Source organism: Oryzias latipes, chromosome 2 (assembly GCF_053564925.1).
Source record: "Oryzias latipes strain Hd-rR chromosome 2, Olatipes_Hd-rR_3.1".
Classification (NCBI taxonomy): domain Eukaryota; kingdom Metazoa; phylum Chordata; class Actinopteri; order Beloniformes; family Adrianichthyidae; genus Oryzias; species Oryzias latipes.
In genome coordinates, this window is record NC_136238.1 from 18093294 (window position 1) to 18106967 (window position 13674).

Consider the following 13674-nt stretch of genomic DNA (forward strand, 5'->3'; position numbering starts at 1 on the left):
AGTTGCAGGTGAAACTCCACCATCTGTTGCCCCGCCTCCATCAGGTGGATGGAGGCGGGTCTTCTTTATTTAGAGTTACTGATCTGTGCTGGAGCTGCGTTTACACGGTAAGTGGAGACTCTTCCTCTTCAGATCTTGAGAAAACTAAAGTTTGGTTTTTCAACTTTGCCTTCACTAACTTGTTCACTAACTGTTTGTTTCCAAATGTGTTTCTAAATGTGTGGAGAAAATCTTCTTTCTCTGCAAACTCACATCACTCTACTCTTTCCAAAGCTTCATCATTGTTCGATTATTGTTTATTAAGTAAACAACAATCAGCGCTTGTTTGTTGTGTTTTTTTAAATTTCTTGGAGCCAAACTGTGGTCTTCAACATCAACGTGGATGTTGATCAGCTGACTGTTGATACATGTTAGAGCTTTCCAGAACACAGACAGAAGAAAGCGTTTCTTTCAGAAACACAAACCATCACATACCTCTGAAGTTCAAATGCTTAATTTCTGACTCCAAAACTTTCCTGTTCTTCTCAGTACAAATCTGTGTGATCTGTGATTGTGCTGAACCACAGTAGTGTAAGGCATTACTGATACCTGATGAGTAATGTTTTCCTCATTCAATGGTCAGGAACTCTTGGATTCCAACAGAGAAACCACCAAAATAGAATTTTATAGCAGAGAGACCTTGAGGTATTAGTGGATGAAAAATTGCTGCAAGATATTTTTCTGCTGTTGTTTGATCAATTTGAGCTTTTTAAAATGCAAATGAACAGAAATGAACTGGATTGGATTCCAGGTTAGATGTAACTTGTTCAACAGTGTGAAACAAAATCATCTGTAAGTCTCTTTTGGAGCTTTGAGAGGAAGAATTCTTATCTTTCATTCTTTTCACCTCATTGTTTTGTTACTGTCAGTTTTTCTTGATCTGCTTCATTTTTCCTGAATTGAAGAAACAGGAAGTTTGTATTTTCTTTGTTGAGGTGACTGAATGGAAATGTTGCTCGATCATGGAATGTTTATTGCTGCTGCTCCATGTCTCCATCTGGTGGATTGAGATTTTCAAAACAAACACAGATGGAGCAGAAAGATCTTTAATTGTTGGACTTCTTCAGTCAGACTTTATCTTCAGTCCGAGTTCATGTTGGAGAAAGCTTGGATAGAATTTATAGCATCTGTGTTGCTGCAATAGTTTAATTTGTCTCGCAGAAATGATATTCATGTATCAGTGAGCAAAAATGTCTACATTTTGAATCCGATTTGCAGCAGCATCTTCTTGCAGCTGCTTGGTCTCTTCAAAGATCCGCAGATCTCTGTTTTGATCACTTCCTTCATCTTTCTGCTTTGACCTGTTGGAGCTGACAGTCTTTGGCTTGAAGGGCTGCAGAAAAGAAGGGCTGGAAGATAATCTCCTGAAAACTAGTATAAAGACTTTCCAGTATCATGGTGCTGAAATTCTCCCATGAAATTCAGTGCTGTTTGTGGAAGAGCTAAGCACTAGGAGGAAATTGACTTTTTTTGCTGTTTGAGCAGAAAGATTAGTTGGTTTAGATGCAGCCATAAGCTGATGTTTGACTTTCACACTTCTTGGACTTGTTCACTGAACCAGCTGCATGTAGTCCTGAATGTTCCTAAATGTTCCTCTTTGCTTCTGCTGGACTCGTCTCATCCGCTGCTCTTGCTTCACAAGTGTAGCCCCGAGAAGAAAAAAGAGGAGGATTAAACAAATGAATCCCATAAATGATCAATATTATTATTAATATTGATATTACAAAGTTACTAAAAGGAATATGTTTGAATAAGTCTAGAAGATGACACAGATTTAACCAGAAGGAAATGGGTTAAGTGTAAATAACAAGGTTATTGTTGTTTATTGAATGATGTTGATTATGGGTTTACTGTAAATAACAATGTTATTGTTGTTTATTGATTTGTTTTGGATTATGTAACTTCATCAGCGTCAGTTCACAGGACTATATCTTATTTTGAAGAAATGCGGAGTGTTCTGTGGAGTGTTCTTTGGTTTTGATTGGACTAAGCTGATTGGCTGAGGAGAGGATCGAAGAAAAAAGAGAAAAGGAAAAAGGTCTGGACGTGGAAGCACGCGGGGAGGTGGAGAAGAAGACGGGAAAAAATAAACTTTCTGCAGGCCAAAGTCAGGAGGAAAACTTGAGAGTGGTTTCCCGTGACAGAAAAGGTGACGGAAAGTTTCCCGTTTTGGAGTTTCTCACTTGAGCGTGAACCGGAGTCCACGGAGCGGAGCTGCAGCGCTGAGGACGTTGGATTTTCCCCGCGACGGACGACAGGTGCTGTGGAAGGGCGGAGCAACGGCTAAAGCTGCACGGAGAACGCAGGAAGGCTTTGCACGGAAGGCTAAGGAAGTCGGTGATTTTTTTTTCAGGCCTGCAACGAGGTTTTTTCCCCCGGGGGTAATAACTGACTGTGTGAATGAGTGAGTGAGTATGGGCCCAGTTTGTTATTTTTCATGACGTGGTGAAGTATTGCAATATCTGTGTTTGAAACAAACTTTTGAAACGAACTTTTAAAACCAGTTTATGAATGTTCAGTGAGTTAAGTTGTGAAATTTACATTTACTCAAGGTTCATATTTTTTTTTCCCGTTTAAGAGGAAGAGTATAAAAACCAGATATATTGACCAATATTTTTGTTTGTTTTGAGGGTCAACTCTTTATTTTATTAAACCTGAAACTGTGTTCAGTTTAAATGGTTGTCTGGTGTCATACTTTTTAGGAAGACGTACTTGTCTACTGTGAGTTCTGTGACGTTGTAACTCTTTAGATTTAAATAGGTAACCCGATTGGGAGCTACCATAGCTCAACGAACCCAATCCCCCCCATCACGACTCCGTAGGTTACCATTTTGTTAAAGTATTGCTGAGTGATGGGGCTACATAAATGGAGGCACCGCTGGGATAAATTTTGAGTTGTTATAGTTTGCCTGACCCAGACAACCAGTAGGCCAGAGAAAGTCAACACAAAGAAATAGCTTCAAGTCTACTTTCTCAACATTGGGGTTGTTTTATTTTAACTCAAGTTTGGGTTATTATTCAAATTCAAATTAAGCATTGTGTGTAAACATCAGAGGTATCATTTACCTTAGTGATCATTAAAAGCAAATAAAATGTCTCAGTTATTACATTGGTGTAAAGGTGAGGGTATTGACCCTATACATGCCATTTTAGTCAAAGATGTCCCAGAGGACACCGATGTTGGTGTTATTGAAGAAACCTTGCAGAGCATTAAAGCTCTTGGACGTGTGAAAGTCAGAGGCAGGATGTTTGATCCTAAGAGCCAACGTTTAACGGTTTTATGTGAGTGTAGAGAACCAGTAAACACTAAAGCTATCCCCTTGGATGTGTTGGCCGATGGTAGTGAGTCCCCTTGGAGGATTTTCGGGCATTCTGAGGTTGAGAGTAACCGTACCGACCAGGTAGACAGTGATGAGTTACAGAGTCAACCACCCGACCTTAATCTCTCCTCCCCCCTTCAAGCATCCAGTCCGGAAGCTATCATTAGAGCGGTAGGGGATGTGTTGCAGCTGGCATCGAGGCCAGGCAGTGATGCGGGTACTTTTAGGAGGTTGCGCACATTCTCAGGGGTGGTTCCAACACCACTTGGAGAGGAACATTTGGAGAACTGGCTGGAACAGGCTAGGCTGATGATAGAAGAGTATGATCGGCCAGACAAAGAAAAGAAAATTAGAATAATGGAAAGTGTAAAGGGTCCGGCATTGGAGATCCTGCAAGCGGTCAGGTTCAATAACCCTGATGCTACGTCACAAGACTATCTTGATGTGGTGGAAAACACTTTCGGCACACCAGAAACTGGGGAAGAACTCTACTTTTCATTCAGGATGTTGGGACAGCAGTCTGGCGAAAAGCTTTCAGAATTTCTTCGAAGGATGGAGAGGGTTCTCAATAAAGTGGTCCAGAAAGGGGGCCTGCAACCAGCTGTCAAAGACAGGACACGTCTTGACCAGCTCATTAAAGGTGCCACTAGGGCCGACATGATGATTTTAACTCTAAGGTTAAGAGAGCGACGAAGCAATCCACCTACTTTTGTGCAGTTGTTAAATGAGATACGCATTGAGGAGGAGCATGAAGCTTCTCGGCGTAGACTGAACCCCACCAAATCAGTGCATGTCAGAAGTGCTGCGGTAACAGCAGATAAGGGAGTTGAAGACCTTAATGCCGAGGTTGAAAACCTTAAGAGGCAAGTGAATGAGCTCACTGTAAGGTCAGCCATGCCATGTTTCCCGTCCACTGATGTGTCAGAGATGATTATTGAGCCATCAGGAGGAGACAAAGGCCTCCAGGCCCTCAAGAAAGAAGTGGTTAGATTACGAAAGCAGGTTTCTGTGTTATCTGTCAAGCCTACAGTAGCTGAAGCAACCCCACCAAGCCAAGAGACTTCCTTTGGGCCTTCGCGACCTAGATCCACATCACAGCGAGAGTCCAGAGATTTTTTTTGTTATCGTTGTGGGGAAGATGGGCATTTTTCCAGCAAGTGTTCTGCTCCAGAAAATTATCCCCTGGTAATACAAAAACTGATCAGTGCTCAACGTAAGGGCAAGGCAAACCAAAGGGGCCCCAAAACTACTGCTGAGGGGAGTACCACCAATGCACATGTTAAAAGAAATGCTGCGAGCGTGCATAGTAATAGTTTGCCAGAAGGACTAGTAGGTCCACAATCTACCACTAGGGTGAAGGTTAATGGCACTCCTTGCGTTGCCCTTCTAGATAGTGGTTCACAGGTAACTGTGGTGTTTGACAGTTGGTATGCTAAGCACCTGTCACATGTACCCCTACATCCAGTGTCTGGATTAGCCATTTGGGGGCTAAGCGAGTCGGAGAGTAGTTATCCGTTTAAGGGCTACATCCAAGTTGAGTTGGAGTTTTTTGAAAAGACAAAAGGGAGGGGCACGCCTATTCAGGTGCTGGCCCTAGTGTGCCCTGACCCACGGTGCTCAGATACACTACCAATGTTGATAGGCACCAATGTAACCAGAGTATGGCCACCACCCGCAAACTGTGAAAATGAGAGCTCACATAATGTTAACACAACAAGCATTTGTGTGACAGGGCCAAAGTTGAAAGCCCAAGACACATTAAATCTGCTTCCAGCCGAGGTGAGTGACAACCCTGTGGCTGAAGTAAGGTGGGTGGGACCAGGTCCGCTGGTCATTCCAGCAGGTAAAGACCATCTAGCTGTCTGTAAGGTCACAGAGAGGTACGCGGTGGGAGACACCATTTTAATAACTGAACGGGCGTCTTCCCCAGCCCTCCCTCCAGGGGTGTTGGTGCAGCCAACTGTATTATTCTCTAAGAAGCTGGATAAAGACAAATTTCTTGTTTTATTACGCAATGAGTCCCTAAAAGACACTGCTATTCCAAAAGGCACCGTGCTGGCACGGCTGTGTGTAGCTGACACAGTGACTGAGGTCCTGGGTGAAAAAAACAGTACGTCCCGCCAGATTAACCCAGCCTTGTTTCACTTTGGTGACTCACCGATCCCAAATAAATGGAAAGAAAGGCTAAGACAGAAGCTGTCTGAACGGTCAAATGTTTTTTCAACTGATGAGTGGGATGTGGGTTTAGCTACAGGTGTGGAACATTGTATAAGACTGAAAGATGAAACCCCATTCAGGGAACGGTCTCGTCGCATAGCGCCTGCTGATCTAGAGGACATGCGCCGCCACCTGCAAGGGCTTTTGGCGGCAGGTATAATAAAGGAATCCAGAAGTCCATATGCGTCACCGATTGTTTTGGCGCGGAAGAAAAGTGGGCAGCTGCGCATGTGTGTGGACTACCGAACGCTGAATCGTAGGACAATACCCGATCAGTACACGGTGCCACGGATTGATGACGCATTGGATTGTCTATCCGGAAGCAAGTGGTTTTCTGTGCTTGATTTGCGAAACGGTTATTACCAAATACCCATGGCAGAAAATGATAAAGAAAAGACTGCTTTCATATGTCCCCTTGGGTTTTATCAATTTGAAAGAATGCCCCAAGGGATCACTGGAGCTCCTTCAACATTCCAGCGACTAATGGAAAAAGCAGTAGGAGATATGCACATGCTGGAAGTCATTGTGTATCTGGATGATTTGATTGTATTTGGCAAAACCCTGGAGGAACATGAACAAAGGCTTCTCAAAGTTATTGACCGTCTGGAAGAGACTGGCCTTAAGCTGTCTCTAGACAAATGTCAATTTTGTCGTCCCCAAGTCACCTATGTGGGACATGTTGTCTCTGAAAAGGGCATTTCCACAGATCCAGCCAAGGTGGAAGCTGTGGCTAAATGGAAGCAGCCCACTGATCTCCCTTCATTGCAGTCCTTTTTAGGATTCTGTGGGTATTACCGTCGCTTCATTAAAGGCTACTCCATCGTTGTCCGGCCACTGACAGAGTTGTGTAAAGGTTACCCGCCAACCCAGAAAAAAAACAAATCTGGGAAAACACCGGTGAAGTTTTATCATAAGGTTAATGAACCTTTTGGGGAAAGGTGGGATGAATCTTGTACAGAGGCTTTTCAGCAGATTCTGCAGTGCTTAACAAATGCGCCGGTCTTGGCATTTGCTGATCCCTCCAAGCCGTATGTCCTGCACGTGGATGCCAGTTTTCATGGTTTGGGGGCTGTATTAAACCAGGAGCACCCTGAAGGGTTGAGACCAGTGGCTTTTGCTAGTCGGAAGCTCAGTTCGGCTGAACGGAATTACCCGGTGCACCAGCTCGAATTTCTGGCTTTGAAATGGGCGGTGGTGGATAAATTCCACGATTACTTGTACGGGGCACAGTTTGTGGTGAGGACTGACAACAATCCGCTCACCTATGTTCTTACCACAGCAAAACTAAATGCGACGGGTCACCGGTGGCTCGCCGCTCTTTCCACATACAATTTCACTCTTCAGTACCGACCAGGGTCCAGTAACATTGATGCTGACTCGCTGTCTCGCAATCCTGTTGTGGAGACTGAGAATGAGTGGCAAACCATGTCACCCGACAATGTTAGAGCTCTCTGTAAACAGATTAAATATGAGAGGACCATGGGAGAGGGTACCAGCTATGCAGAGTCATTAGGGGTTTCCCCTCAAGCCATCCCAGAATGCTATGCTTTTCCTACCAGGCTAGACCTGGGTTCTTTGGTTCAGCTAAGCAGAGCAGACCTGATGAAGGCTCAAGATGAAGACCCAATGATTGCGCCCGTGAAAAAGTCACTCTGTGATGGACAAGCTTTTCTCACAGAAAAATGCACTAACTCAGGAGCATTGTTGTTGCAACGGGAGGCTAGTAAGTTGGTGTTGGTTGATGGATTGCTGTACAGAAAAGTGGAGAAACCACTCGGCACAGAAGTACATCAGCTAGTCTTACCCAAAGAGCATGTTGCCAGAGTGCTTAAGTCCATACATGATGAGTCAGGCCATCTGGGGGTAGACAAAACAGTTGAGCTTATCCGAAATAGGTTTTACTGGCCGAAGATGGGAGCAGAGGTGGAACAATATGTAAAGACATGTGGGAGGTGTATCACACGCAAAGCTCTACCACAGAGAGCAGCACCGTTGAAACAGATTACTAGCAAGGGGCCATTGGATTTGGTGTGTATTGATTTTCTGTCCCTTGAGCCTGATTCGCAGGGATATGCTAATATCTTGGTGGTGACAGATCATTTCACGCGGTATGCGCAAGCATTCCCAGCCAAAGACCAGCGGGCATCCACGGTAGCTAAGATTCTCTGGGACCGGTACTTTGTCCATTATGGACTTCCTGCACGAATCCATTCCGACCAGGGACGGGATTTCGAAAGCAAGCTGATTAAAGATCTGCTTAAAATGCTGGGGATTCGTAAGTCCAGAACATCACCATACCATCCTCAAGGTGACCCTCAACCTGAGAGATTTAATCGTACACTGTTGTCAATGTTGGGTACCCTGGAGTTGAAGCATAGGCGACAGTGGAGTCGACATGTCAGTCAGTTGGTGCATGCCTACAATTGCACCCAAAATGAAACCACGGGGTACTCTCCATACCGTTTGATGTTTGGGAGGGAAGCTCGACTGCCAGTCGATATCTGTTTTGGGGTGCCTGAGGAAAGGGGGCAGGGTTTAACTTACACTCAGTATGTTACCAAACTGAGAACAGATCTGCAGCAGGCCTACGATCTAGCTACAGAAGCAGCAGACAAAAAACAGCAGAGAAACAAGCAAGCCCATGACAAGCATGTTAAAGAGCAGACCTTGGAGAAAGGAGACCGGGTGTTGCTTAGAAACTTTGGTCTCACAGGTAAACACAAACTAAAGGAGAAATGGAAGACAATGCCATACATTGTTATTGAGAGGTTACCACACTTGCCAGTCTACAGAGTGAAACCAGAGAGGGGACTGGGGGTGGAAAAAACGGTACACCGCAACCATTTGCTACCTATTGGTAGCCTAGTCCGGCTGCCTGTTGAGGATGAAACAGACTCTGTGCAAAGACCAGTCACAAGAGGTAGGCTGAAGTTGTCTCAGAAACCAGTACAGCCAGTCAATGATGATGCACTATCTTCCTCAGATTCTGAGGTTGAGGAGGTAACCACCACATTAACCCATCCAGTAACGTTAGGAGAGTTCTTTAGACAACCGGAGTTGTTGTCAAAAGACCGCACTCCTGCCAGCCAAGAGATGCCTACGACCTCATCCAAGGAGAATTTGGATGAAGCTGAGTTATTCCCAGCCACTCCGGACATTTCTGATGTTTGTCTAGGCCCTGACCTTGGGTTAGATGGGGAAGACCAGGGGAGTAGCGACCTTCCAGTGGGAAGAGAGGAGGTGGCTGTAGAACGCTCCAAGAGGCTCAAAAAACCAGTTGTTAGACTTAGTTACGATGTACTAGGTCAACCTTCCAACCAGCCTGTGACGATTTTAAGTTGTGGAGTGCTGGTTGGCAGTGGAACTTATGGAGACTCAAGAACTCATCCTTGTAACACCTCGTGGTGCCATCCGATGGCATTGTGTTCCTACTGTGTTAACATCTGTCAGCTTACACTCTAAACTGTGTTTAGGTTAGCTGGACCTAACTGTTTGATAGGGACATCAAACATTTTAGAAGGGGGTGAGTGTAGCCCCGAGAAGAAAAAAGAGGAGGATTAAACAAATTAATCCCATAAATGATCAATATTATTATTAATATTGATATTACAAAGTTACTAAAAGGAATATGTTTGAATAAGTCTAGAAGATGACACAGATTTAACCAGAAGGAAATGGGTTAAGTGTAAATAACAAGGTTATTGTTGTTTATTGAATGATGTTGATTATGGGTTTACTGTAAATAACAATGTTATTGTTGTTTATTGATTTGTTTTGGATTATGTAACTTCATCAGCGTCAGTTCACAGGACTATATCTTATTTTGAAGAAATGCGGAGTGTTCTGTGGAGTGTTCTTTGGTTTTGATTGGACTAAGCTGATTGGCTGAGGAGAGGATCGAAGAAAAAAGAGAAAAGGAAAAAGGTCTGGACGTGGAAGCACACGGGGAGGTGGAGAAGAAGACGGGAAAAAATAAACTTTCTGCAGGCCAAAGTCAGGAGGAAAACTTGAGAGTGGTTTCCCGTGACAGAAAAGGTGACGGAAAGTTTCCCGTTTTGGAGTTTCTCACTTGAGCGTGAACCGGAGTCCACGGAGCGGAGCTGCAGCGCTGAGGACGTTGGATTTTCCCCGCGACGGACGACAGGTGCTGTGGAAGGGCGGAGCAACGGCTAAAGCTGCACGGAGAACGCAGGAAGGCTTTGCACGGAAGGCTAAGGAAGTCGGTGATTTTTTTTTCAGGCCTGCAACGAGGTTTTTTCCCCCGGGGGTAATAACTGACTGTGTGAATGAGTGAGTGAGTATGGGCCCAGTTTGTTATTTTTCATGACGTGGTGAAGTATTGCAATATCTGTGTTTGAAACAAACTTTTGAAACGAACTTTTAAAACCAGTTTATGAATGTTCAGTTAAGTTGTGAAATTTACATTTACTCAAGGTTCATATTTTTTTTTCCCGTTTAAGAGGAAGAGTATAAAAACCAGATATATTGACCAATATTTTTGTTTGTTTTGAGGGTCAACTCTTTATTTTATTAAACCTGAAACTGTGTTCAGTTTAAATGGTTGTCTGGTGTCATACTTTTTAGGAAGACGTACTTGTCTACTGTGAGTTCTGTGACGTTGTAACTCTTTAGATTTAAATAGGTAACCCGATTGGGAGCTACCATAGCTCAACGAACCCAATCCCCCCCATCACGACTCCGTAGGTTACCATTTTGTTAAAGTATTGCTGAGTGATGGGGCTACACATGTTTGAACTTTTTCCAAACTTTCTTCTTCAGCTCTGAACACTTTTAAAATATGTGAAGATGAAAAACACGAACTTTGTCTTTAAGCTGAACTCTTTGTTCCGATTCAGGTTGATGAACTGCGGTTTGCCAAATACCAGCTGTGGTGACCTGGTCTCAGCTTTAAATTCCAACCCATCCCACCTGACAGAACTGGACCTGAGGTTCAAGAACCTGTGGGCTTCAGATGTTCAACAGCTCCAGGATCTGGTTGAGAGTCTAAACTACAAACTGCAGATTCTGAAGTCAGTGGAGTATAGAAGTCTGTCCCGATTCTTCAAAATGTTTTTTTCTAAGACTAGTCTGAGGGCAAAGATGCAGAGTTTCCTGTAAAGGTGTAGCTTCTCAGTGAAGCTCTAAGGAGAATGATGACATGCTTCAGGATAACAGTCAGCCAATCAGAGCAGCAGAAGCTCCAACAAGTGAAAATGATATGAAGCTGTTGCTCTGAACAGAACTGAAGTGCTGCTCTTTGCTGCATCACTGTGTACCAGTTGAAGATGAGAAGACATTCATTCATCTGTATGTTTCTTTATTGTTTTCACAGGTGGAGGGACTAAAGTCTTTCCTCCTCCTTGTGGTCTGCAGAGATGTTCATCATCACCTGGGACTGGGAGGTGGAGAGCAGAGTGATGGAAGAATCAGAGGAAATGGAGTGTCAGAGTTGCAACAAGAACTGATCTGAAATCAGCTCCACTAGTCGCTCTAAGCATGAAATTATGGTGCTACAGCTCCCCTGGTGGAGTAATGGAGAACTGCACTTCATCTTCTCAACTTGGAGTGTTGGGAATTCTTCTGCTTCTCTTTTCCCTCATTTTGGGAGCTTCTCTTAACTTTTTCCTCGTGTAATTGCTGTCGCTGATGCACTACTACTGTTAGATTCCTTCACTTCTCTGTACCGCAGACAGGACCAGAAAGCAGCAGCATGGTTGTTGACCAAATAAAGTCCATCTTACAGCAGTTCTGGCATCATAATTCTCCATCTGTGTGCAGCTCAGCTTGGATAAAGACTTTCCTCCATCATGGAACTGAATTCTCCCATGATTTAGTGCTGTTTGTAGAAAAGCTGAGCAGAAGGACGAAGTGAACTTTTTCGGCTGTTCGTGCAAAAAACATCAGCTGGATTCAGATTTTAAGCAGCTGTAGAACCTGGAGAGCAAAAAACAGACATGCAGACTAATAGAAACCAGAGAGTTAAAAAAAGGAATCATTCATTGGAACTCTACTATAATGTAAATAATAATGTTGTTGTTGAAGTTTTATTCACCATTATTCCATACTTTTGTATACAAAAGTATGGAGAATGTCTTTTATTTTTATCTATTTTTTTCCATTATCACTTTCTTGTATATTATTTGTTACAGTTTTTCTCAGTCGCTTTAGTACAATTCTCAGATCAGAATTGAAGTTTGCAAATATGTGTGTGCATTTCTCAAAACAATTTGTACAAACAGCAAAACACTATGGATTTCTTGCAAAAGCCTGTAACTTGCTCAAAATCTTTAGTTCATCTCTGAAAACTAAGTCTTTATGTCATTGAATATGTCAGTGCCATCAGAATGTCAAGTCCTTGTGTCATTGTCTACGAACAAGACAGTCAAGTTACTTAGTCATGTTGTCAATATAACTGTGTACTTTAGAGGGAGGTTCTGATGTAAACTATGGCTAAAGTTTGGATGACAATTACCATATCATACCAACATAGAAAAAACCCACTGCAAACAGTAACACAAAGGGAAATAGGACAATATTCTGTACAACAGTGCAGGCAGTGCAGTAGGAATTGGTGTGGTCTTCCTACACCTCTTGTCGTTCCTGTATGTTGGGCCACACATTCTCATCCACATTACAGCGAATATCCTCTCTTGCAAAGCAGCGTGGAAAGAATCTTTTAGAGTGTCTTAGCCAGCCTCTGCAGACGTCTGCCGTGGTGTCATCACACGCTGCATCCATGGCAGCCAGGAGGGTCATTTGTGTATGTGGCTGGCGATCATAAACTTTCCATTTCTATGCTGAGAAAAATTCTTCAATAGGGTTACAGAAAGGAAAGGAGAGTAGCGTGAAATGAACTCCATCCGCATCTCATCAGGAACAAGTACATGTCTTCGGCCTCTTCCTCGGTTTTGCCCCCTAACTCCTCCACCACGCAACCTCACTACTCTTTCTCTTCTTCTTCTCTCTGGCTGTTGACCCCGCCCAATTCCTTGTCCTTCCATTGTCAGACATAGAACATTGTGTTGCGCTTCAGCCATATACAGTATATACTTGCCCGTTGATTGTCAATGAGATGCACCTTTGTTAGAGGAAGTCAAGTCACCTGAGAGCAATTTACCAATTCAGGACAGATTTAGACAAAAACATATAATGGAGATGTATAGAAATATGTTTGTCACATTATGACAACTTGGTCAACCATTTTGCAGTTAATGACTTATACGGTGAACTAATGACTAGGTGTTTTGAGGAATAAGACTATTGCACAGTGAACTATATAATACATTTTGACAAACATGACATAGACAGTTGATAATGTAGCAAAGAGCAGAGAATTGTACATAATCATTTGCATGGATGTACCAAAGCAATTGCAACTTGTTCAAAGAAGTGAGAAACTGCTTATATGATGTGCACAAGTGACATCATGATGTGAAGATTGAACAAATAGTTTTGGGAATTTCATTCTGATCTGAGAATTGTACTAAAGCGACTGAGAAAAACTGTTGTAGAAGTCAGTTTTTGACTGGACCAGTCCTGAGGAGCCAGCCAATTCTGGCTACCTTTGGAGGTTTCCAGCAAATCTTTAAAATACATTTTATTTAGGAAAACTGAAAGTAGCTGGAGTGGACCAGCGACTATCTCACAGACATACCACAGTATGTGAGTATGTCAATGATTTGTGATCTTGACTGGTGTCCATGGATTACATGACATCTTTCCACCTTTATCCACCTTTGTCATGGTAGGAATAACACCTCAATGTAAGGGTGGGGTCATCTAAAATAGCACAAGGGTTAAAGGCCTGGCCCAAAGTGCTAGTCCCATTCACCCATGCACACACTGTTGCCGGCTCCATGTCTAACACTGGCACCAACCAACACCATCAGGAACAATGTGTGGTACGGTGTCTTAATATCATAAACAACCTTGGGAGTATTTCAGGCAGGCAGGCAGCTCAAGCAGTGCGTTTAACCTGATTACTCCTCCCTGCAGGCGGTTCAGCCCAATTAACTCACCTGTTCAGCGTCCTACTAAAGATCCAGATGTGCGGCCCACGCTCTCTTTATACAATTCCGCGAGCTCACGTTTGTCGCCC

General features: G+C 43.4%; 1 long non-coding RNA gene across 1 annotated transcript; it reads left to right on the plus strand.

The window, feature by feature from the left end:
• Positions 1-11321, plus strand: LOC105355564 (uncharacterized). Its single transcript, XR_002875020.2, has 3 exons — positions 1-107; positions 10433-10606; positions 10909-11321. It is a non-coding gene; the product is annotated as an uncharacterized LOC105355564 (long non-coding RNA).
• Positions 11322-13674: the final 2353 nt, after the last annotated feature.